This window comes from Chroicocephalus ridibundus, chromosome 4, assembly GCF_963924245.1.
Source record: "Chroicocephalus ridibundus chromosome 4, bChrRid1.1, whole genome shotgun sequence".
In the NCBI taxonomy this organism is placed as follows: domain Eukaryota; kingdom Metazoa; phylum Chordata; class Aves; order Charadriiformes; family Laridae; genus Chroicocephalus; species Chroicocephalus ridibundus.
Genome location: NC_086287.1, coordinates 54,591,059 through 54,616,219, shown reverse-complemented (window position 1 = coordinate 54,616,219; position 25,161 = coordinate 54,591,059). Strand labels below are relative to the sequence as shown.

At 44.4% G+C, this 25,161-nt stretch overlaps 1 protein-coding gene across 6 annotated transcripts in view; it reads left to right on the top strand.

The window, feature by feature from the left end:
* ITPK1 (inositol-tetrakisphosphate 1-kinase) overlaps positions 1–25,161 on the top strand; it is a 160,311-nt gene that overhangs the window by 112,238 nt on the left and 22,912 nt on the right. The window lies entirely within an intron of this gene.

The window sequence follows — 25,161 nt, the reverse complement described above, 5'->3', positions numbered from 1 at the left end:
TGGCTTAATTCTCAGAAACAAGCAATCCCTACTTGCATGAATCACAATTTTGCCTTAGGTTTTTCTGTCAAGTGATGAATGTCATCGGTGCCCAGTCCACCAGTTCTTCAGCTCCATCAGTTGCCTTCATGTCTCTGAGTTTAGTCTGCACACGCTGCTTCAAGTTGAAAAATAGGATTGTAAAATCATTTTACTGGGAACTGCTGTGAATCTTGTTCCTGCAAAGAAACAAAATTGCAGCTTGTTAGACCTATTACTGTCAAACTCTGTAGAACCTAATTCAGACCTTAAAATAGACCTCAAGAGTGAAGAAAATTACAGTGCATGGGGCAGCAAGGCAGGAATGCTCAGGCAGCTCTGGAGGAGTGAGACCTGTCACATCACGAAGGGTGATGCCCCACTCCTTCTGTCCGTGGAAAGGCCAGCCCGCCCGCTGCCAGGGACCCCTGCAGAGCTTGCATTATGCCAGAGCACTGGAGTGGGAAGGAACACGCATTGATTTTAAGAAGCAGAGGGATTGCAGTGTTCATTTTAAAAGGATGACATTTTCTTCGCGGGTCGTGCATCTCATTTCTGTGCCAGACGTGAGGTGACCATGGAGCATAACTCTGCTTTGAGTTACCCCTGGTCTGGGTGCAGTTTGGGATAGTTTGGCTTTTTACAAAAGGCAAATGGAAGATGAATGGAAATTACTCAGGGCAGCCTGGTTTACCTCCAGCACTTGTCATCCGGCTGACTTGATTCTAACTAACATTTGTGGGTCAGATCTGTGAGTTCACTGCCTTTTGATGTAGAATGGTGGTGCGGAAGAATTTCAGTTTTCTGACCTTTTGTTGTTGTTCTGTCACTTCTCTGCCTTCCCTTTTTAATTCTGGCTACGTGATCTATGAATGTAGGATTGAGCAGGGATCCTTTCTGGGAGGATATTCATCTGTTTCCCTTAAAAAGGAGGCAGGGAACATGAGTGAGAGAAGGCAGATTCAGAGGAATAGGAAAATCAGACTGTGTAATGGGGTTGCATTAATAATCATGAGAATAAGTTGCTAGTCCTCTCACTGTTTTTTGAAAGGGATATTGCAAAAGAAGTCAGCAATTAAAATTTAAGCAGTTTGGGGTTTTTGTGAAGCTATTTAAAACCTAAATATTCAGCAAATTATTTGATGGAACTGAATGCCAGTTATTACAAAGTAGTGAGAGAACAAATATTCAATTGTCAGAATTTTCCTGTCAGGGCGTGACCATAACAGTTAGACTTTTAGAAGAACAAACAGTGAAAAAGATTTTTAAAAAAAATAGACAAATCATCTGGTTTCCCTGTCCATATCAAATAACATGCTAAAAGAAGCAAATGAAGCAGTTTCCGATTGTTTATCCTTGGTTCCAGGTGTCAGCAGTGCTGGAAGCAGCTCTTTTCATACTGCAGCTCTCTTCTCACCCGAGTGAGAAAACCCCCACAATTAGAGAACATCTGCTCTAGTTCAATGGATGCAAGCATCAAGCAAGGTTATTTGTAAGAGAACCTGAGGCCACCTAATTCTAGGTTGTACATGACAAGACTAGAGCATGAATTCCACTGGAGAGTGCTTATTCTTAGAAAAAAAAACAACAGACAAAATGTTCCAATAGGTGAACGCAGATGCCTTACCTACATGCTAAATCTGGGTGCGGAGCTTGACAGACACTGTTTGTCTTTTAAGTTGACACACCTCAGGGACAGGATGGTATCCAGAAGGACCTGGACAGGCTGGAGAAGTGGGTCTGTGTGAACCTCATGAGGTTCAACAAGGCCAAGTGCAGGGTCCTGCACCTCGGTTGGGGCAACCCCCAACATCAATCCAGGCTGGGGGATGAAGGGATGGAGAGCAGCCCTGCCGAGAAGGACTTGAGGGGACTGGTGGGTGAAAAGCTCACAGCCCAGAAAGCCAACTATATCCTGGACTGTATGGCCAGCAGGTCAAGGGAGGTGATTCTCCCCCTCTGCTCTGGTGAGACCCCACCTGGAGTACTGCATCCAGCTTTAGAGCCCTCAGAGCAGGAAAGACATGGACCTGTTAGAGCAGGTCCAGAAGGAAGGCCACAAAAAAGATCAGAGAGGTGAAGCCACCTCTCCTATGAGGACAGGCTGAGAGAGTTGGGTTGGTTCAGCCTGGAGAAGAGAAGACTCCATACCAGCAGTAGATCTGTACTTACTTTGTAGCAATGTATGATGCACAGGGTCTAATGCCTAGTCTTTTGATTGTTAGTCATTCAGGCAGTGATATTTGCCTCAGAATATTTCTGGCAAGCAAGAACAATGAGAAGAGATACGATTTAGGCTTCAGATCCCAATGTCCCCCAAAGTAGCCAAAACCTAAAGCAGTAGGATTTTTTTTTTTTTTCCCCACCCATCAACATCTCCAAAAATGTAGTGTCCTGTTCTTGTCTCTAGAGCCTTTCTCTATTCAATTTGCCTCAAACCAAGTGAAAAACTCATGTTTTATGTGATGTAAGGGGTGCAGGAGACCTGGTGGGACCCCTGGCTACCTGTCTTCCTCCATCTTCTTCTGCTTTGTCAGTTAAATTAAGGCCCATGTCAGTGCTGGGCTTCGTCAACTGTTGACAGAAGAGGGGTTATGGAAATTCAGTAGAAATTGTCATTCAAGCAATATAGAACATGTTTAATGAAAAGAGCCCTGGGGATCAAGTGTGAAGAATTTTGCACAATGAAACACTTTTCTTACACTCGCTGTCCACCCTAACTCACGCTCTTTTCTGCTTCACCAGCCAATCTCCAAAAGTACTTATGGGCTTTCAAGTTTGATCAGATTGCAAGGAGCAACCTCTTGGAAGAAGGGATCAGAGAAAGATTAACGCTGCTGGGAACTCGGTGTTTACCATTTCAGTGGTGTGATTTAGCTTTCTCCTTTATACTGATTGTCATTAGGGTTAAATAAATGTCGTGGCTTTTAAAAACAGTCCAGAAGAGAGAGACTGCTTTGTAATTTGAAACGAAACATATCTTTAGGGCTGGGCAATGTATCCAGAGTTAAGATAGCACGGTAATTAAAATTAATGATAATTTAATGTAATGATCCTTATCCCGTAGGGAGACTTGTTTGCACAAAATGAAGTATTACATATGCTAAAGTCAAAGTTTGATGTAGGGGAGGAGAGGTCCATGGGCTGGTGATACGTCAGCAAATGTAGTTTAAATAAACAAGACTATATTTGGGTTTTAATTAAGCATAATATATGTGTCTATGAAGAGTTGCAGCTACACTTTGGTGGACTGAGTTGACCAGAGAACTGCTGTTCCTAAAATTGAATTTATTTGTTATTTTTCTATTGCATTTACCATTTGAGACATCTCTAGCTGATGGCTGGAAAAGATAATATTGGAATGGGTCTGTCCTGAAGGCTTCCTGAAGTGTCTTTTGCCAGTGCCGGCCTTTATGGTAGAGAACCAGCAGTGCCTCTATGAAGGGTTTTCCATAATGGGGAAATGCCCATCGACCAAACTCTCACCATCGTCCTGCAAACGGCTCTCCTGAGAACCATCATCTCTGATGGTTCTTAATTCCAGTGATATTACTGAGATCAGAGATGTCTGTTTGCTTTGATATTCAGTCTTACAAAGTCCTGAAATCCTACGCTCGGCTGTAGCAGGTGAAGCCGAAGGCAGCAGTAGTCCTCTGTTGGCTTTGCAGAGCGTGCTCTGTGTTGCGTTGCAGGGGACAGGTTATTTCTGTGTCACAGTTGCATCTGTCCATGAGCACTGCATGATCCAGGAGAAATACACTTTTCATCAGGCTGTATCTTTTTCTCGGTAGTGAGATAGCTGTCACTGCTGGGCATGTGTTAGCTCAGAATCATAGCAGCTTCTGAATTTTCAGCTCCTTTTCAGGGTAAAATGAAGAAGCTGGGCTATGGAAGGGAGTTACGCAAGTCTGGTTCCTTTCACATTGCAGTGAACTGGGGATGCCCGTGTCGTCAGAGCACATCTCTGGGAGGGGGGAGAGCAAGAGCGTTATACGAAGTTTCTCCATGATTCAAAACCAGCATCTGAGCAGCTTTCTGAGCTCTTCAAGCTGAGCCCCGAACCAGACATCTGCTGCTACAAAGCAAATACAAAAAAAAAACCCAACCCAAAACAATCCAGCTACAAAATTTGAGTCTTGATTTAAAGTTAACCTCAAGTTAAAGCTTCTTTCTAGCTATGCGTTAATTGGAATTGATGAGCAGAGCATATATAGTATGGTATTTTTTTATTTCAAATGAGGCAAGTGGGGTTTTTGGAGGAGTTGGGGGTGTATGTGGTGTATTTGGGCAGTGGGGGGTGTTAAGCAAACTGATTTCCTGCAGGCATCACACTGTGTTCCCTGCCTACCTGCATGCTAGTCTTTGAAAATTCATGTCTAGACACAATCGTGGATTCAAGTCAGAGTCTGACCAGCAGTACCAAATTCTGAGCTGGGCCTGCAGCACTTTTTTTAGAGCAGGACTCTCCCTCCTCCTGAACACAAGGGTTGGAGGATTTCCGGCCCAAGTTAACTGCATAGCCATTACAGAATATCTCTTTTATGATGGCCTCTGATTCCTTTTCTAAATCACACAAAAGGAACGTGGTATGTTTAATGCACTGTAACTGCAGTAAGTGCAGCTTCACATCTTCATTATAACCGCTGAAATGAGTTCCCTTCTGAACTAAGAAAATTTAAATAAAGAGCTAACTTTTAAGTATTTCGTGATATTTTTAGAGCAGTTTCTAGTCCTTAATAACTAGGCTTGTTGGTTTAGCGCACTTTAATATGAGAGGTAGGGACTTTGTGTAGGAGACCGTGTTCAACTGTGTTCAAAATGAGACCGGCATCTACAATCATATAGTATTCTCTGGCATTTCTCCAACTTGGTCCTACCAAATATCTCATTTTCTTTCAGAAAGTGGCTGTTCTAGCTTTACAAGGGCTACATAATAACCTGGTACATTGAAACACAACCTAAGTAGCCTCAAGTCCCAAAGCAAGCTTAGAGAAGTGTGATTTTTTTGTTTGTTTGTTTGTTTCCCCCTCCAAGTCTCGTGCAATACTGGTTGCCTGCGCTGTTAAGAGTCTCTACTAAAGACTCAGCGTAAGTCTTTGCAGGCAAAATCAAAGATTTTCTGACAGAAACTCGCACTGTGTTACGGAAATGGTTCACTACAGTGGCCAGACCCTTTCTTTTCCATTCCCAGTACAGTAGCTTCACTGGCAAGGGATTTGATCGAACTGAAATGCAGAACTCAAAACTTCTTGAAGCGGCTGAGAGGGGAGCACAATGGAGGCCTGTGTGAATCAGGAGCAGCATGCTGATGATGAATGGGAACAGCAATGTGTTGTTTCTTCTGGTAAATATGAAAGTAGTAGGTGGTAAGCTTAAAAAAAAAAAAAAAAAAAAAAAACAAAAAACAAAAAAAAAAAACCCACAAAACCAAAACATTTTCACTATCCTAAACTCAGTGCCACAGGATGCTGTGAATGCCAATTTGTGTGGGTTCGAAAAAGCAATTAGATTGATGGCAGAAAAACCTGTTGAGAATGGATAAACACTTTATTTTCCTGAAGAAGTCCCTGTGTGGCTGCTGCAAGGGGGTATGTACTGGGGATAACTTCCTGACACAGCTAGTGAGAGCCAACTAGGGAAGGTGCCCTGCTGGATCTGTTGTTTGTAAACAGGGAAGGTCTTGTGGGGGATGTGAAAGTTGGAGACTGTCTCGGGAACAGTGACCATGAAATGATCGAGTTTTCGATTCTGTGAGAAGCAAGGAGAGGGGTCAGCAGAACTGCTACCTTGGACTTCCGGAGGGCGGACTTTGGGCTTTTCAGGAGCCTGGTTGACAAAGTCCCCTGGGAGGCAGTCCTCCAGGGCAAAGGAGCCCAGGAAGCCTGGATGATTTTCAAGAAGGAAGTCTTAAAGGCGCAGGAGCAGGCTGTCCCCATGTGCCAGAAGACAAGCCGTCGGGGAAAAAGACAGGCCTGGCTAAACAGGGAGCTAGTGTTGCAACTTAGGGGAAAAAAAGAGGATCTATGGCCTCTGGAAGGAAGGGCAGGCCACTCAAGAGGACTACAAAGAGGTAGTGAAGCTATGTAGGGAAAAAATAAGGAGGGCCAAAGCCCAGCTAGAACTAAACCTGGCTTCTGTTGTCAAGGACAACAAAAAAAAGTTTCTATAAATATATTAGCAATAAGAAGAGGACTAAAGGATTATCTCTGTCCTCTAGTAGATGGGGCCGGCAACATAGTGACCAAGGATGAGGAAAAGGCTGAGGTACTTAATGAAGTCTTTGCCTCAGTCTTCAGCAGTAGGACCAGTTGTTCCCTGAGTACCCAGACCCCTGAGCTAGAAGACAGGGATGGGGAGCAGAATGAAGCCCCTGTAATCCAAAGGGAAATGGTGAGGGACCTGCTTCAGCACCTGGGGGTGCACAAATCTATGGGGCCGGATGGGGTCCACCCAAGCATATTGAAGGAGCTGGCGTAAGTGCTCGCCAGGCCACTTTGCATCATTTATGAGCAGTCCTGGACAACCAGGGAGGTCCCAGCTGACTGGAGGTTAGCAAATGTGACACCCATCCACAAGAAGGGCCGGAAGGAGGATCCGGGGAACTACAGGCCAGTCAGTCTGACCTCAGTGCCTGGGAAGGTCATGGAACAGATCCTCCTCAGTGCCATTACACGGCACATGCAGGAGAACAGGGTGATCAGGCCCAGTCAGCATGGGTTTGTGATGGGCAGGTCATGCCTATCAAACCTAATATCCTTCTATGATAAGGTGACCCACTTAGTGGATGAGGGAAAAGCTGTGGATGTTATCTACTTGGATTTTTGCAAAGCTTTTGACATTGTTTCCCACAGCATTCTCCTGGAGAAACTGGCTGCTCATGGCCTGGACAGGTGTACTCTTCGCTGGGTAAAAAACTGGCTGGATGGCCGTGCCCAGAGAGTGGTGGTAAATAGAGTTAAATCCAGTTGGTGTCCGGTCACAAGTGGTGTCCCCCAGGGCTCGGTGCTGGGGCCGGTTCTCTTTAATATCTTTGTCAATGATCTGGATGAAGGGATCGAATGCACCCTCAGTAAGTTCGCAGATGACACTAAACTGGGCGGGCGTGTTGATCTGCTTGAGGGTAGGTTGGCTCTGCAGAGGGATCTGGACAGGCTGGACCGATGGGCTGAGGCCAATGGTATGAGGTTCAACAAGGCCAAGTGCCGGGTCCTGCGCTTGGGTCACAACAACCCCATGCAGCGCTACAGGATTGGGGCAGAGTGGCTGGAAAGCTGCCCAGCAGAAAAGGACCTGGGGGTGTTGGTGGACAGCCGGCTGAATATGAGCCAGCAGTGTGCCCAGGTGGCCAAGAAGGCCAACAGCATCCTAGCCTGTATCAGGAATAGTGTGGTGAGCCGGACTAGGGAAGTGATCATCCCCCTGTACTCGGCACTGGTGAGGCCCCACCTCGAGTACTGCGTTCAGTTTTGGGCCCCTCGCTACAAGAGGGACATTGAGGTGTTGGAGCGTGTCCAGAGAAGGGCTACAAATCTGGTGAGGGGCCTGGAGGACAAACCTTTTGAAGAACGACTGAGGGAGCTGGGGTTGTTTAGCTTGGAGAAGAGGAGGCTGAGGGGAGACCTTATCACCCTCTACAACTACCTGAAAGGAGGTTGTAGAGAGATGGGGGCTGACCTCTTCTCCCTGGTGACAAGTGATAAGACGAGAGGAAATGGGTTCAAGTTACGTCAGGGGAGGTTTAGATTGGATATTAGGAGACATTTTTTCACTGAAAGGGTTATTAAACATTGGAATAGGCTGCCCAGGGAGGTGGTGGATTCACCATCCCTGGAGGTTTTTAAAAAAAGGGTAGATGGGGCACTTAGGGACATGGTTTAGAAGAGGCTTTTGTCAGGGTAGGTTAAAGGTTGGACTCAATGATCTTAAAGGTCCCTTCCAACCTCAGCGATTCTATGACGTGGACAATGTCATTGTAAGCTTTCTGCGGTTTTATACTTTTCCCTAGACATTTGCCACTAGCCTTTTTCTCTGCTGATTTGTCCTATTACGATCATGTGTTGTTGTGATGCTGGGAAAAAAATCCAAAAGCAAAACAAATGAGCAAGCGATACTGAAGATCTCCCTGGCAAAGACCAAAGAGAAGAGGAAGTGGGGAAGCTAAAGGAAAAATAAAATACAGAAAGCAAAGTGAACACTAGGGAACAGTTTCCACAGGAGAGCGTGATCACGTACCCCATCACTATAAATTTGCATCTGAGTTTGCATCTGAGTTTGCATCCTTTGGAAACATCACAGGGTTCTGCAAACTTGGAGTCCAAAGGGTGAGCTTCATCCTGGGGAGCAAAAACACCTTCCTGATCCCGGTTAGATGAATCTTTTTGATCTCTTAGAGAGACCACTCTCTTCTTGTGGACTAGGGTAAGCCTAAGGGCATAAGGAAAACTAGAAACCCATAAGCTGGTTCACATGGTGTGTTTAAGTCCCATCCCCTCTTGTCCCTCCTATTGGTTGTACTGTAGTCAGATGGGTATTGAAATAAAAAGACAGATGGCATCTTTCTGGTCTTCTCTGATGAGTATCTGGAATGAAATGCACATGAAGTTATTTTAAAGCTGTTGGTGCCAGTGCCTGCAGGTTGTACCTGCTGACTGAGGTGGGATGCTGCCTGTGAGGACCTCACCTCGTGCTGAGGAGCAGCTTTTGAACCACTCCTGGGCTGTGTTCTCCTGAAGAAGCGGTCTGAAATTTGGCTGACTGCAGTTTAACCCTGGATTTTGGCAGCTTTATGTAAGGTAGAACATAATGATTAGACTCATGCTGTGGAACGTAAGTGCTTTTGAAATGGGGTGCAAAGGTTAAAAATAAAATTAAATTAAAATCCGTGGGTATATTTTGAGGGAAGCTGAAATAAAATGAGTACAGGGCCGTGTAGAAGCGATCGTGAGCTGTAATAAATGAAAATTCTTTAAAAATCTTAAGTTGGTTCTTAGAAGGATACATTACTAAACGTGGGTGCTGAGACTTCTCTGTGTTTCCTGCTTAGAAGGGTAAAGAGAAAGGGGAGAGGAAAGGGTAACTTCATTCCCTTCATTCATGCCTAATTCTCCAACTCTTGCCAAGTGAAGAAACGATAATTGCCCAGTTGGCAACGATGTGTTTGCAATGCTTCATTTTTCACTGTACTACATGAACATCTATCCTACTATTTGCCTTTCATACAGAAGATGAATTTCTTCTTGTCTGAGATAGACTTGCAAAGTATTTATAGGGGAAGAGCTATAAAAGTACACCAAATTAACGAAAATAACGTGAGTGTATTGGCTAGCTGACAGGGATATATTTATAGAATATTCTCTTACTCGGGCAGACTTAAGAAACAGGCATTGAAGACAGGGTATTCATTTCGATAACAGACTAATAACCATTGCCAAAATGAACATAATTACTGTTTCATGGTATACAGAGCAGGGGTCATCCTGCAGATTTAAAAGCAAATTCAAATAAGTATCTACCTCAGCCTTACGGGGAAATAATATGAACTGAATAACGCACACAGTGTAGAAGACCCACAGTTTCAGAAGACGCTGAGATATCATCTGCGTGCCCAGAGCATGGCCTGGCTTAGGCACATCTTCTGCTTTGTTTTAGCCAGCAGGAGCCATGGCAGTGCCATCGTGCTCAGGATCTCGCTTTGTTTGCCTTCTGTGGCCATGAGGTTGCATCCATCTGGGAAGCAGCCTACCTCTGCTTTCCTCTGCAGTGGGATTCAGTCCTGGCACCACAGGAGGATCCAGCTCCTCCAGCACGGTGGTTGCATTGGGTTCCCACTGGTTGTTCCAGTGGCACATCTGCACACTGATTGCAGTACTGTCCGGATAGCTTATGGTTGAAGTATGTGTGAATGTCACAAGTGTCCTGTCCTCCACTGAACTGTGGGTGGGTGCTTGCCTTCTTCCCCAGCCTCACACCACGAAGATGCAGGTGAACGGTGAAGGCTTGTTGGGAAGGAAGAGGCCTTTCTAGTTTTGTGGTTTCCTCATTGGTTGGTCTTGGAGCTAATACTTACCTTCTGTGAGTCTGCTGGAGTTTACACTGTGTCCTTGTGCCCCAAACAGGGCTAATAGAAGGAAATCAAAGAGTTTAGTTCTACAGGGTGCATTTAGTTGGTGCAGCACCAAAAGTCCACTAAACAACTGTATTAAGTGCTCTGAAGTGAGATCGTGTCCTCAGTCTCTCATTTAGAAGGAGCAGCAGGGTATGAGTCCTGTTAAACTTCGTCTCCTCTCTATTCCTAACTGCCTGTTCCTACCTGGAAGCCTGAACTGTTGCTCTCAGATGAACGAAGTGCGCAGGCTGCCTCCCTTCTCTGTGTATTGGTATGAAAGTGGTTTGCAAAATCGAGTAGCAGCAGTGACAGGTTTTTGCATGAGCGAGGTAGGCTTTACTGCCGCATGCTCTTTGCGGATACCCTGTCGTCTTGGCTGTGGTTCCCTGGCACTTTGAAAAGCTGTGATAGCCTAACCACCATCAGGATCGCAGCCGTGTCCTTCGCAGCATTACCCAATGTGTGAACGTCTTTTTTTTTTTTTTTTTTTTTTTTTCTTTCTTCACAAGAAACTTGGCATGTTCTCTGCTTCCCCTTTTAGTAGAGCACCAAATCTCCCAACGGTTTCCTGCCTTTGTACTCTGCTATATGCTGTGCAGACAATTCCTAAGGAACCTAAAGAGACTATTATTAAACGCTTGATGGAGAAGCTTGAAATGTTGATGTTACATGCCTGAAGACTGGAAAATATTGGCACCTGCTGTTACTTTTTAGTTCTGAACACGGATTATTTTATTTTTTTTCCACTTTCTCAGTTCAACAGTACAATCAATTCCTCTTCCTGTGGAGACGTTGTGAGGAGTGCTCAGGGCATTTCCTCCTCTTGTTCTGCTAAAACTAAGGGTTTCCAGAGGACAAGCACGTTGTCAGAGTGAGCCGTGGTACATTCCTGCCTGGTTTCAGGTCCCATGTCACCTCTGACTGCTGGTACGTTTTTGGAAACAAAATATCGTCCCTACTCTTGGAGTGAGAATCCCCCTCTGTAACTGGCAGCGCATTGTATTTTGGCACGGGATGAATGAGTTTGTGGAATTGCCAGTACAAGTCTCATATGTCTAACTACGGCATTTGGCTGCTGCTGTCGGTGCATAAATGTGACTAATAGTCAGACTTACTGGAACAAAACAAATGCTGGTACTGCCTGGGTTGGTGTCCCGGTAGGGTGCTAACATGTCCTTGTTTGGCATACACAGCTTTCCTTTCTGAGTGTTTTCCCTCCTTACTGAGCTGAATTCAGCAGCACAGAGAAGCAGCATCCTCCTCCACGTTGCATCTCGGAGAGAAGCTGCTGAGGTCAAATTTGGAAGGTTTTCCCCATGAGACAGAAGGTCTATCACTCCTGCTTTTTCGCACAGTGCTGAATTTTACCGTACCCTGTCCACAGTGGCCTAACATCATCTGTTGCTCTTCTCTCCGATAACATGAAGAAATTACCCAGAAAAGCTGTGTGTACTCTTGCTTTGATGCTTAACACATGGCACTCGGGTTTCTGCTAATGAATGGCGCCAGCGCTGGCCCCAAGGAAGAGGAAGGAAAGCTAAAATGTTCCTGTCAGGGCAAATCCATGGTCTCAGAAGTCCTGTGTTTGCATAATCTCATCTTCTCCAAATATGAGTTCAAGTTGGGAAGAGCAGCCTCTCCGCCCCAGAGAACTGCTGTGTTTGTACAGCACGTGTCCTGCTTGTTTCTAAAGTGCTTCGGGTGCTGATGTGCAGATCCTTGTGTTTGAGAGGCTCCACAGGACTGAGCACATTTGGATACCTATGTGGTGCTGGTGGCATGGTTACAATTACATGAAATCATCCGTGGGCACAAAGGCCAAAAAAGCAATCTCTGGTAATCACAGCAATGCAATAACATAAAGTTAAAACCAAACAAATGGACAAGGATTTGAGCTTCCAGACACATGAGGAAATCTCATATAAAGCTTGATCCATGTGTCTGTGTTATGTATCTTTGAAAATCCTAACATTATTTAGGATCACGTTCTACATTCTTGGAATAAACTAAAATGCTCGTACTCTATGTGCTGGTCATAGTTTTATAAACTTTTCCACTGCAGTTTTTTACTACAATATTTGTTTCCTTTCTCTATATGGAAATGCCTTAACAAACATCATTCAGCTGTTGCATTGCAAGTGGCTAGTGACTCGGGAGAGACCCAGGAACTGTTAAGTTCTTGGTTCAGACAGAGTCAGGCACAAAAGATGAGGTTTTCCACCCCTGTCTGCACGCTCTCTCTTGGGGAGTCCTTCTAGGGTTTTCTCTCTTATTTTCACTGTTTGTCAAACGGAGCGGTGACAAGCGCTGCCTTTTTACAAAGGGAAAGGTCTCCAAATGAGGAGTGCTGTATGAGAGCTTGGGAGAACTGCTGATCCATCCTGAGCCGGAGCCTGTGCTGAAACCTGTCGTTGCTCTGGTCAGTTCACTGAGGGGCTGCTTCAGCTTCCCTGGCAGTAAAATGAAAGCCCAGTTGGATAGCCCAGGGATGCTGGAAGAATCTTTGATGCATGTGAAACTTTGAGTATTTGAAAAAAGTTTGTATAAATGAAATGGACATCAGTGACAGAAGCCTGGATTTTCTGTGAGCATTCTTTCGTCTGCATTTTAGCTAGTTGAAAAGTTTAATCTTCGTATTTATTCTGTGTTGGTTTGTGTGGTGTTTTTTTTTTTCAATCGTTGCAAATAGAAGCTAATTCTTTTCATCTACTAGGAAGCAGATTAGTAAAGTTTTGACTGAAAGACATGACCGCATGTCTCAGAAATCTACTAATTGCCCTTGAAGTGTTTAGCTTTCCCAGACCTACGGATATGTTCCTCATTTTGGAAATGCTGTGTCTCTGAATGTCTTCTGTTGCCCTGACTTTGTTATACAGCATTTTCAGTCTGTCCAAAAGAAAATGAGTACCCAGATTCCTGAAGCCTGGAAAAAGGTCATTAAATAGATCAGACGAAAAGGAAATAGCATGTCTGCTAAATCAAAGATGTTTTATACAAACCGTGATGGGTCATGCTGAGAGCTGTCTAGCTTGTTGAGCTTAGCAATGTTTCTCTCCTTGAAAATTAGCCAAGAATTCAGCTCTTTCCATAACTTTCTAATCCACCTACACAGATCCTACAACTGGTATGATATGAACCCAGCATTCTTCTGACTGAGTAGTCTTTAATGCTTCTTTCATTACAACATAATTAAGATTAGAGTTTAGCCTGTGATTTTACTTATCCTTTTAGTAACTATTAAATTCTTTTGTGTAGGACACATCATATGTAGAGCATAGGATTTCAACATACCTTTGCAGCATTGTCACCCACCAAAAAGTGGGTTGGAAGATAGCCTGCAGGTGCAAATGAAGTTCTCTAAGTCTTTGCAGCCATTAACTTCTGCAAGAAGTGCATTTCCTGGAGACATGGGATGTTCCTTTTCCTTTGGGAAAGAATCTGGTGAAAACTGGGAACTTTCCTCTTCACCGATCAGATACTCTGAGCTGCAAACTATGGTGGTGTTTCCTAAATGGATGTGTCTGTGTGGCTCAAGGCATCTTCCAGAGGCTCCATCTCTCTGTCACTGTCGCGCGTCCTGTCACTGTTGTGAAAGGGCAAACCCTCATCCTTTCAGTACAAACTCATAGGGCTCCCAGCCCCCTTTGTGTTGGGTCGCTAAGGGGTGGATATGATATAGTCTGGCCTTCTAGGAGTCTGTGGCCCCTGTATTTCTTGGCGTAGGTGTAGCATGTCTGGGGAATTGTGGACAGTTGACAGGAGTTTGAAGGGCTTCCTACTCATCTCCTTGCACCCGCTCAACGCCCGCCGTCTTAATGATCCAGACTGCCGCTATGCTGTAGCTCAGTTTTCTTCAATTCCTTCATGATATTTGAGGCTTCTTCCTCTTGAGGTGTTACTTGGCATTTTCATCTACACTTCATTGAGAAGACTAGTAAATGTAAGACATTTCTTTACAACTTTGAATTTGTTAGACAGATTAACGAGGAGAGACGTAAAAAGGATCTAGTCACCCAGGTAAAGGAAAAAAGTGATTGTTTAAGCCTGAGTTTTGGCAAAGGGGGCTTGAGGAAGGACCTGGTTTTAAAAATGTCACAGAAGGAGTTTATCCTTGAGAAAGCTTTTGACAAGATGGCAGTGTAGGTGGGAAGGGGAAGGTCACGGATGGTGACAGGGTTGAGTCATCAATTAGAAGAGCAGGTGGGACCCTGAGGTGGACAAAAAGGACAACCAGCAATGTCTGAGAAGACCTGGGGGCAGAGCTTTAACTAAAGGGCCCCCAGGATGAGAGGGCCTAGACAGTGAATATTTTACTGCATTCATAAAAGGGAGAGGATAAAGAAGAGATAAATGAAGAAGTGGCCATTATATGTAGAAAGCATAGCAATTTTTAGAATGTTTTAATTTTTAGGAAAAGCACCTCCCATACACCTTATGTCTTGACTAATAGGCATTATGGAAATAGCTGTTAAGTCCTAAATGGATAAATTGATGGGGAAAAAAAAATTATACCTCAGTACATTTGGTCCTTATGTCAGCAGATGGGAACTACTTACAGAGGCCAGTACAACTCCTCCAGCCCAATGCAGTACAAAGAGATACACAGAAAAAGAATTCCCCTCACTGCATGAGTCCATACTAATCAGTTAGGGAAGAGCAGGAGGTGTAATCCAAGGCCAATATGTTGTTACAAGCAAAAGATTTAATAAGCATCAGCAAGCCTGTGCTGAGGAGCCCAACATGAAACAAGAGACAAACCTCCAGTCAGGTGGACCAGAGTAATATTTACACTCCCTTTTAAACAAATACATCTATACTAATAAGTTTATTTGGGAGCTAATCTTTGCCAAAGTAGAGAATATGATTCCGGAGACTGTTTGTCCTGGCTAGTGTTACTAGATATAAACTGAGGAAATCAGCCGCAAGCTCTCTGTCTTTCGTGGGCTTTCCTTCAGGGTGTTTCTGCATGTGGACATCTCCCCCTCTCTTGCTGTTGTGCTTCTTTGACAGGAGATGGTTGCAAGTTAATGAACAAGGAGTCAGTGTAGTAACTGAAGCCAGAAAATTATCTGTATTTCTTTGTGTGTTCAGACTGTACAGGTCAGCATTGTTCCCTGCAAGACAGGAATGCACATTTCAGGAAAACAGGAAGATTACTTTGCAGCAACAGTTCTTGTGAAGGTAATTGTCTGGCAGCAAAGGGCAGTTCATTGCACCTGACACTTCCGAGCTAGAAGTTGCCTGTGTATTCAGTACTAGGAGTCTACGTTTTTCTGCAATCAGTGGGCAGAGATAGGTATGTCCAGAACTGATTAATCTTAAACTATTGAACGTATGACGTAAATCACTGTCCAGATGTGCCCATTTCCAATGACTACACTGGTAGACAGACATGTCTCGTAGACAAGTTGGCTGGAGTTAGGTGAGACAAATTCCCCTTCTGTCATGGTTATCTGTTGGCACAGGGCTTGGGGAGCTCACGGTCACACTCAGAAGGCGGCTGCTGTCACAGGGCGCTTGGCTCCTGGTACTGCCATGTGTGCTGGCACGTCCATCAGGGACTCTGCTCTTGTGGAGTTGTCCTTCCTCCCGCTCTCTTTTTATTGCCATCTTCCTCCTGCCCAAGTGTTATTAGAGGAGATCTAATGCTGGACTTGCTACTTTGAAGTGTTGAGGTTTTCAGGAAATAAGAGGCTTGTGGCTGCTGCTAGCTGCTTGACATGTCCAGCATCAAACCAGGGACTCAGGCATTGATTGCACCAAAGGTGGGGCCAAAGACCCAGCCTGCAGTGCAAGAGAAAATAGAAACCACTTTGCTCTGGATACTGCTAGAGGGCTGGCGTCTGAGCAGATCCACAGAAATACCAAGCTTGCACACATGCCCCTTCCAATTCAGCCGCCACTACCTTTTCTTCATGGTGCCAGCCAGAATCCTGGCGCACAGGATTTGCTCCTTGCAGCCCGTCAGCAGGGTGGAAATAGTGTCAGCTCCCTAAAATAACATGACTTTGGGGTAGCCAGTAAGCGCTGCTGGTCCTTGCCTCCCAGTAGCTTTTCACAGTCTTGCACAGTGTTTTGATCATCTGAGATTCGGTGTGGCAATGCTGTTCCCTGCAATATCTACCCAGAGTGTTTCGCAGTTCAGGAAAAAAAATGTACAGGGCTGTCTGAAGACTTTTTAACGGAAGAAACTAATCCAATGTAAACAAAGTGGTGTGTGTGCATTACTTTGCTATAGTTATACTAGCATAATTATAACAGAAAAACATACACTGACAAAGCTTTCCCACGTGGATAGGTCTTTGCTCTTTTTTGTGTTTAAAAAACACATAGCTTGTTTGTCTCAGAAGTTATTTCTTTTCCTTGTTTTCAGAGTGGGCTCTATCCACCCCACTTCGGAAAAATCATCAAATCGCCCCAGTCCCTGTAGTGAGCAGCAGCCTTGGTTGGTGCGCTGTACTCCAGTTAAGGCATCACAAACAAGCACAGAGCAGAATCCTTCAAGGCCAGAACCAGTGTTTGACAAAGGTGGACGCACGACATAGCTGACTGGAGGTGCTCGGCCGCGGGGCTTGCCGTCAGCCCTGCTCAGCGGTGCAGCGGCAGTGATGTGCCTCTCCTATTATTCAGTGTTATTCCAAGATCTTACTGTGTGTCATAGATCTTCTTGCACTTCACTTTGTGTTCACATACATGTAAGTTAGGAAAGTAATGAAAGGCAGGTAGTTATTCACATTTCCCCTGTCATCGGTGGCATGGTCTGGAAAAGGAGCCAAAAGCCCTGTTCCTCCCTGGCTCGAGCTGGGGCACAGCTGCTGCAGGTGTCTTGCATTGGCTGATAGTGTCAGAGCCCCTTCCAGCGTGTCCCTGAGATGCCTTCCTACCTTAGAGGGAGTTTTGTTGCTATTTCGCACTCCCTGTGGGCTGCTGCTTTGCCTCTGACCCAGCATGTAGAGATTGAAAGTGATATTTGCTGAAAGCGTGGGACATGTATTGTGTAGTCTCTCCCAGGATTTAGCTTCCAAAAGCTCATTAAACTGATCTGGTTAAGGGCCATCAACCCTCTTAGATTAGAGCTATAAAGAGCTTCAGTGGACTCCACTCTTCTGGGTACTCTAATGTCTGCAAATGAACTCTGTCATGGGTGGCGGGTGGCTGTTTATACAGGGAAGTGCACACCGCTGTCTGTTGTTCTCATGCACTGTCTAGGCCAGGGAGATGCAAACCAGCATCCCACCGGCTCCTGTCCTGGAGGTGCGTAGTTTGCAAATGCGAATTTAGCTTGGAAATTCTTTTGTACTAGTCTAAATAGTTTCTTATCTCAGTATTTTGGAGAGGAAGAGTATTTTGGAGAGGAAGCGTGAAATAAGCTACATTTGGACCATTAGATACCTTTTGTATTTCAGAGGAAGGAGTCATATTTGGACACTGGCTCTTGGTTCTGAGACTCATTTATCATTCTGTGTGCTAGGGTAGTCCATGTTGGTAAGAGTGCTAAAATCACACTGAAGGTATTCACAATGAACTTGAGTTTTGCATTTTAATATAGAGCAGACATTCACAGCGGACTTTTCATTGTCTCTCTTCTGGAAGTGCTTTTGGAGTTTCACAGATATCAATACTTTCAATGCGAGGGTTCCGAGTGGAACATTATTGGGATAAAAATGCACCTAAAGTCATCTTTGAGCTTGCCAAACTATCCCTTTCATTTTTTTTCCTTGATAAGGAAAATTGCATTCATTCTTCCTGTAATGTTGGAAACGTTCCAGCCTGTAAAATGATTCCCCAAGTTTTGATACAGTTTCAGTGATCTCAGGAATAAATGCTACCGTTTCAACAAAAGCTGTTCTAGCAGGCTTTCTCCACCTTTTGTCCTTACTTAGCAGAGAGTTTTGCCTAACATTCTTCTTTACACAGTGTAAGAAGCACCAGAAGGTTTATGTCCTTCTCCTGGCAAGTTAATCCATTTGCTTCCTTTTCCTATGGTCAGGTGTGCCAGAGCATCTCCTTAAGAGCCTTTGCTTGTGATGCTACTGAGAAACCTGAATGGCAGTGGAGGAGGATGAACTGAAGTTGGTATATAGACCAGTCTCTTGGATAATCCTGTCAAACAGCAGGAAATAGGCTTTCGTTTTTGTGTACAGTAAGTGTATAAACATAGCCAAAACCCTGCATTTTTCAAACACCTACAGTCATGTGCTTTAGTAATTGGAGTTGTGCTTGTTTTTTTAAATTCAACTACAAAGCTTCCTGTCCCTTGCATTTGCAGGGTGGTGGGTAACTGCTCTTACCTACTGAAAGATGAGGCTATTTGATGATGAACACACATCTCCCAGACTTTACTCTGTCCCTTGAATGAGATAATCTTTTACCTCTTATCTTGTTACGTTGCCGTGAGCTCACTTTATTGGACTGTGTCAATGAAGGTGTTTCACCACAGGTCTGTTTTAACTGGAGGCATGTCTGTAGCTGTTCTCCTCTGCTGCCAGGTACCCGTGAGGCTCCATCACCATGAGTAAGCTAAATAATGCTTGTTTGCAAAACCAGCCTCTTTCAGCCTGAGCACCCAAGAGATGAGGGTGAATTCCTTTCTCGGGAATCAGACAGCAGCATCATGCTCACTGGGGACAGTGGGCATAAGATGATAGTCTAGAACTAAAAGGTGAGGGAGGATCCTGTACAGAACATAGCTTTGTGAAATGGTTGTCTCTGAAAAAGAGGTCAGCTGGGGAAAAAAACTCCATCAGGTTGGGTTTACTTTGACTTTCACCTTTATTTCTTCTTATCTTGTATCATTTCTTTTCAATCTAAGCTGAATTCATCATATTCAAAACCCATAATTAGCACTCCTAAATTGCATGGAAATGGCAAGTTATTGGGAATTTTTTGAATAGTTTCTTATTTATATTCAAGTGTGAGATTTCCTCGCTCGCTGCCCAGATGCTTCAAAATCACTACTATATTAGAAATGAAGACTGTTGCTCTGCAGATGTTCCATTTAACAGATATTCAGTGCACAATTCCTTGTATATCAAGCTAGGGTAAGGTTAAAATCGTGCCCTCAAAGCTGAGTCTGCTCTGCCCTCTTGTGTCTTTGGAAAGTGCTGCCAAATGCTCCCCAAATACAGCTACTTTATTGTCAGAACTGGAATTTCCCCCCCACAGACTTAAGAGTTAGATAGATGCAAACACGCAGGTGTTCAAATATGGGTTGATTTTTCAGTGATCAGTACAGATCGACATACGTTTGAACTAAATCTGTTCTGCCAATATTCCTCATGCACACACATGTCTGAAGGGAAAACAACTTGAGAGTATTTTTAATACAGCTCAGAAGTGATAAAATAAACCTGATTGAACACTCTGTAAAGTTGTGGGTTTTATGACTAAAATTGGGGGGTTTATGAAGCTTCAACTGAAAAATTATCTACTGGAGGAAGGAGAGAGGAAGGGGTTCTTCCAGGTGATAGAGTCTGGGCTGCTGTGAAGTTAGGGGTTGGCTTAGCTTGGCTGACTCCTTGATGTACCAACTTTTGACCTTAGAAGAAGTGACAGTCCAAAGCTGTGATAAGTTTACAGTGATTGAAGGGATTCTGAAGGGCAAAAAAACCCAGTCATGTAGTGATTTAAATTGAGATACCTTCAAGATAAGGATCATCTGCATGCTAAAAAAAGAACCCGCCAGCTTCTCTATGTGGTTGGTTGTTTTTTTGGTTGAAAATGAACTTAGGAGGCAGGGGTGAGCTGGAAGTTCAGATTTCCTCCCCTTATTGTGTTAGGAGAGAAAAATGTTGCCCTGACTGTGCATCCTCTCTATCCCCCCAGGAGCAGAGTGCAGCAGTGCAAGCTGGTGGAAGCTACAGTGAAGCACAGTGTACTGAAAATATATTTATTTTTAAAGAGGCTTAAGCGTTTTCAAATCTCAGAGCCAACTATTCTATTAAAGAGTGGCTTTTCTCAACAAAGTAGGAAGTTTAGAGTTTGATACGGTCTGCTGTAAATCTTTCAGAGCGCTTAAAGCTTAACATTTGCTCCATGAGCTTTGGATGATGACTGACCTGAGCCAGTCCTGATTTTGACACGGATGTTTTCTCCTTATCTTAAGGGTGTTTATAGCAGAGACTAGCGCTTTTCAGGAGCAGCTTTGTCATTTCTCTGCATAGAGCATTGTGTGATATGGAGGTCATGCACCCTGTTTCTTCAGAAATAATCCTTGGCAGCCTTTCCAGCCACAGAGAGCAACTCAGGCACAAGCTGTGCTCCATTTGTAATTGCTAAGCGGAATTAGAGAGTAACACACTCATGTGCTTTGGGCCAAGTCTGTTGCACACCTGGCAGACTCCAGGCCTCCTCTTGTGCTCCTTTGACAAACTGCATCCTCCCTCCACCTGTTTCAGAAATTCACCGCACCAACTTCTTTTACCTTTCCCTTCTCCTCAGCATGCCCCTCGTTTGGTGCTCCTGTTACCTTCTGTGTGTAAACAGAGCAGAAGATGCTGCTAACAAGACAATACTGAGCCTGGTCAGAAGATAGGATATTCTTGAATAGACACGTGTTGTTTTATATTTTTCTGGTAACACTCTTAGGATTTTGATTGCCAATGCTCAGAGTGAACTTCAAATAGGTAGTTTGTTCAGCTGTTGTAACAACCCCAATAGCATCAAAAAGCCGTCTTCCTGAAACTCCTTAACTAGCTCCATAAAGATTCCCTTGACAAGGGGAGGCGAAGCCTTCTCCCCACTTTGCAAATGGGAACTCAGAGATAGGACATGTTTGATGATGGGGTCATGGTCTCACGGCAAGAGGTTGGTGGTGCTGGGAATAAATACTTGTTCTTCAGCCTGTCCGCTCCACTTCCTAATCCCTAGGTCAGGTAGTGAAAGATGGTGAATTATGAGGTAGGGAGACACGTTGAGATTGTAAGTCTGAAGTTTAATAGGCAGTGGCCTCCTCGTGGTCTTTTTTTCCTAGTCACAGGTTTTGAGCTATCCTCACAGATGACCCTGAACTCTCTTTTCTGAAGATAAGGAAATGCACTTTGTTGATCTATGAATGCAGAGCATCGGATCTGCAATTTACTATTTGTTATTTTACCTCTCCAAAATCATAACGACCAAAGAAATCTAAATAGGAAACTATTTTATGGTTCTTCTGTTCCTATGGTTTATTTTTTCCCTAGTGACCCACAGCTGTCTTCTGTGTCGGTACTTCTCAACCTTTTGTAGTACAAGGACTGTCTACCCTCATCGAAACCATGCAGGGACTGCCTTGTACAGCCCTGTCACAGGGGTTTCCATTTGCTATCATGCACGATTTGGTTCAACGGGGCACAGCCATATATTGCTCTTATTTTTCCTCTATCTATTTTGCCTACCTGCTAAATGGGAGTGTGTGTTCAGTGCTAGGTTTCTTGTGCCTTCTTTCTTTTGGGGGTTTTGGTATCCTGTAACTGTCTGGCAGTCTGTCTGCAGGCCGCCAGTGGTGTACAGGCCCTGGCTAGAGGAGCACTGCTCAACATCTCTTACTAAAGCAAGTCCCGAGCATAAAGATTTCCACCAGTTCTCACTGCCAGAAAACTTCTTTCCCCAGCCAGTCTGCATCTTCCCCATCTTCACATCCCATTGCTTCTGTCACTATTGTTGAACTTTATCTGGAATAATCCCCTCCTTGGCACCAACACCCTGGTTTCAGTACTCTTTCACCTCTCTCTTGTTGGTTAGCTGTGTTACTCATCCTGTAAACTGGTCTTCATCAGCCATGTTTTCCATCTTCATCATAACGTTGTTGCTCCATGGGAATGGAGCGGTGCTCTGAGAAAGCTCACCCCAGAGCAGGACATGCCGGAGCTGACTGCCCCAACGCTGGGAGGAAGGAGGTGATGGCTACTTGTCACCCACAACCTGTTAGTGCCAGCTTCCCTCCTGTCTTCAGAGGTCCCACTGCAAACACTCCCCCTGTGTTTGCAATGAACACGATCCCAGCGGTGATCTCCATTGAAAGGTGACAGAGGGATAAAGTGCAGGGAGCAGCAGCAGAACAGAAATGACAGTTGAAAAAAAGACTAGCAGAGAAGAAATGGTGATGGCAGTGAGAAAAAATGCAGAAACTAAAAAAAGAGGAGAGAGGGTTCTGAACCCTATGAGTTCAGATAATCTTGAACAAAAGGGAGAATAATTTAAGGAAAATATAGAAAGCAGACACCACAAAGTTTGTGCCAAGACATACGATAAAAATGAGGTCAAAGACGGGGGAGGATCACAGTGACAGCATTTTGAATTTTAAATTTAATTATAATGTGTTGTTTCTAATAACAAAAATGCTACAGATACTTTTGGTACTTGTCTGAAGTGAGAGCTGAACCCTCTCCTGATCTGAAGTCTTTCTTTCTTGCTGTTAAATTGGCAGTTCTGGACCTGACATGGTCCACCTGGAATCCTGGATGTATTTCAAAGGCAGGTCTCTGAGAGACTACCAGGCACTTAGAAAAAGAAAGAAATACCGCTCTCTAAGTGTGCCCTATAAAAATATACAGCTCTTGAATCACAGTGGTCCTTTGACTTAGGGAGAGATTTTTCCTGCTGATATCTTCGGTTCAGTAAATGATGATGAAGATGGGGTTTATTGTGTGATTCAATGTGTGTACCCAAAAGGAGGGAGGAAGTGTCTTGAGTTTTAGTTGCGGATCCAATGCGGAATTCTATGCGGAAAGCATAGAAATTGTGTTTGTAATAATCTCTTGGGAACTAAGGGCTAGCCAAGGATGGAAGATGAGGCAGACTCTTTTCCAAACTTGCTGTTTTAGAAGAAGTCTCTTCCAGTCAGCGGCATCCCAACATACAGCTTAGAGCTGAGTATCGATGGTAGAAGTGCGACAGCGTTGGCTCCTTGCACGGGGTCTGAGCTGTATCAGCTCTGTGTTGTGACAGACATACAGAGTCACTTCTGCTAGCGGTGCACGGCTAATGCAGCTCCGTGGGAGGCATGCCATGGCTGTGGCCTCATACTTTAATAGTTCTCAGACTGCTTTTATAGAAGTGCTTCATCCACACCAGGGCTTTCTGATGCAAATGAGAATATTGCTTGGTTTTAGACTGGAGGGTTAGGCTGTAGCGTCAACATGAAGGGTCAACGGTGGAGCCAGGCTCATGTCGCCCATTCTCGCCTCTAGACTGTTATGTTTGTTTGTTTGTATATTTACTGCTGTCCTTTTGGGCAATGGTTTCCTGTGGTGACTGGTCACTACTGGTTTGCGAAGGAGCCATGACAGTGGCCGAGAGTCCAGCGCCTGACCGCAGCTCAGTAGGACCCTGCTAAAGCAGCTTACCTTGACAGGAGAAGAGGGGAGGGTTCAATGTACCACTGGGTATTCGTTTGCACTTCATGGATTGTAAGGTGTAATTCCATGCTGATGTAAAACAGTATTGAGATTGGCCCTCAGTCATTGAATTAGGTCTGTCCTGGACCTCAGTGCAGAGAAGATGTGCTGAGACTGCTGCCACTGTGATGGCAGGAGCTTGGTGATGAGAGAATGCTTCAGCATGTGTTTGCCACCCTGGGAAGGAGGAGAGGATCATCGCTGGCAGCTGGTGACTTTCCTTTAAACCTGCCACTACCTTCAGAATTGCAGTGCGTGCAATTAAACTCAGAGTAGCAGCTTTCTAGCTGTAGGCCATACTGAAATCTTGTGCGGAGCAAGTTTGTTTGTCCTCAGGTCTGGCTGTGAATTAATGGTCTGGCTTAGAGGTTTCAGTGGGCTAGAATTGCCTTCTTGGTGGAGAAAATGCCAGTTCTGTGCAAAGTCAGCAGGAGCACTTTGAGATGCTAAGAGTCTTCTCTCTGCCACTTTTTGTTGTTCCAGGTGGTCTTTTCTAAGCACAAAGTCAAAGAAATTACTGTTTGCCCCTTCCTTCATCTCCCCATGCAAGTGTCATGTAATCGGCAGGAATGCTGAATCCTCCCTGTCTCCCATTCCTGTTTGCATGGGAGAGAAACGGAGGGAAGTGAGATGGAACCATGCGCCCCTCTGCATCTGCACTCTGAAGGCAAAGTTATTTGCGAGCCTCAAGCATATGGGTGGGAGGGCTGCCAAGCCAAAGTTGTTCCCAAGTATCTGTAAACTAAATCTGATTCCTTAAATTCATCCAACTAAAGAACTTTCACTCTGGCAAAGGCTTGTAAATATTACAGTACCTGTCACTTTTGGATGCTGCTTTCTGTTTTCATAGCAGCAGACTGAAAGCTTTGAAGTCTGGGATGTTTTGTTTAGCTTTGTAGAGGTTGACCTCAAAGCATCAATCTTTCTGCGCCTTTTAGGATGCATGAAAATAGCCTTTTCTTTTCGCAGAAAACCTCTTGTAGCAACAGTATTGCTAATGACTGGAGTTCTCAGATATTCTTGGGGCGCTGAAGCATGTATTGAGATATGCATACCAAAATACATAAAGTTTTGCCTCTCTTATTTTCAGTGATTCAATTTTCTGTTCTGTGTGAGGAAGCGTGCATAAACGTATGCTTGTAATGAAGTGAAAAGTGTTAATCTAAACAATGCTTATAAAGTGGTTTGGTTTCTAGATGCATGGCTCTCTCGGAGTATATGGTTAGTTTTGCTGGGGTTTTAGTTTACGTGTACTTTCCAGTTTCTGCACCATCTGCACAGCATAGCCCCCACCTGTTTGGATTCTCTCTGCTCGCTGGGATAGATGTGGATGGTAGAAACAGTCACGTTTCGCTTATTTTCAAGACAAGTTGCTGGTTGATATAAACCTGTGACTTGAGTTTGCGAGATACAGTTGCTCCCATCATTTGTGCTGGTCTCTAGTTGCTTCTTGGAGGAAGGTGTCACACTGTTTCTCCTGAAATAAGTCTTAGAAGTGAGTTTTGGCAGACCTGTTCTGAATTGCAGCTCAGTACTACGGTGCTAACTCGAGTTATAACTCGTTTGTGACTCCGAAGTTAACCTGGCCATAGCTAAAACTCCTTGGAGGCAGTACGTTTAAGGCTGTGCTCACTGAGGAGTTAAGTTGGATAGTTGTTCTTA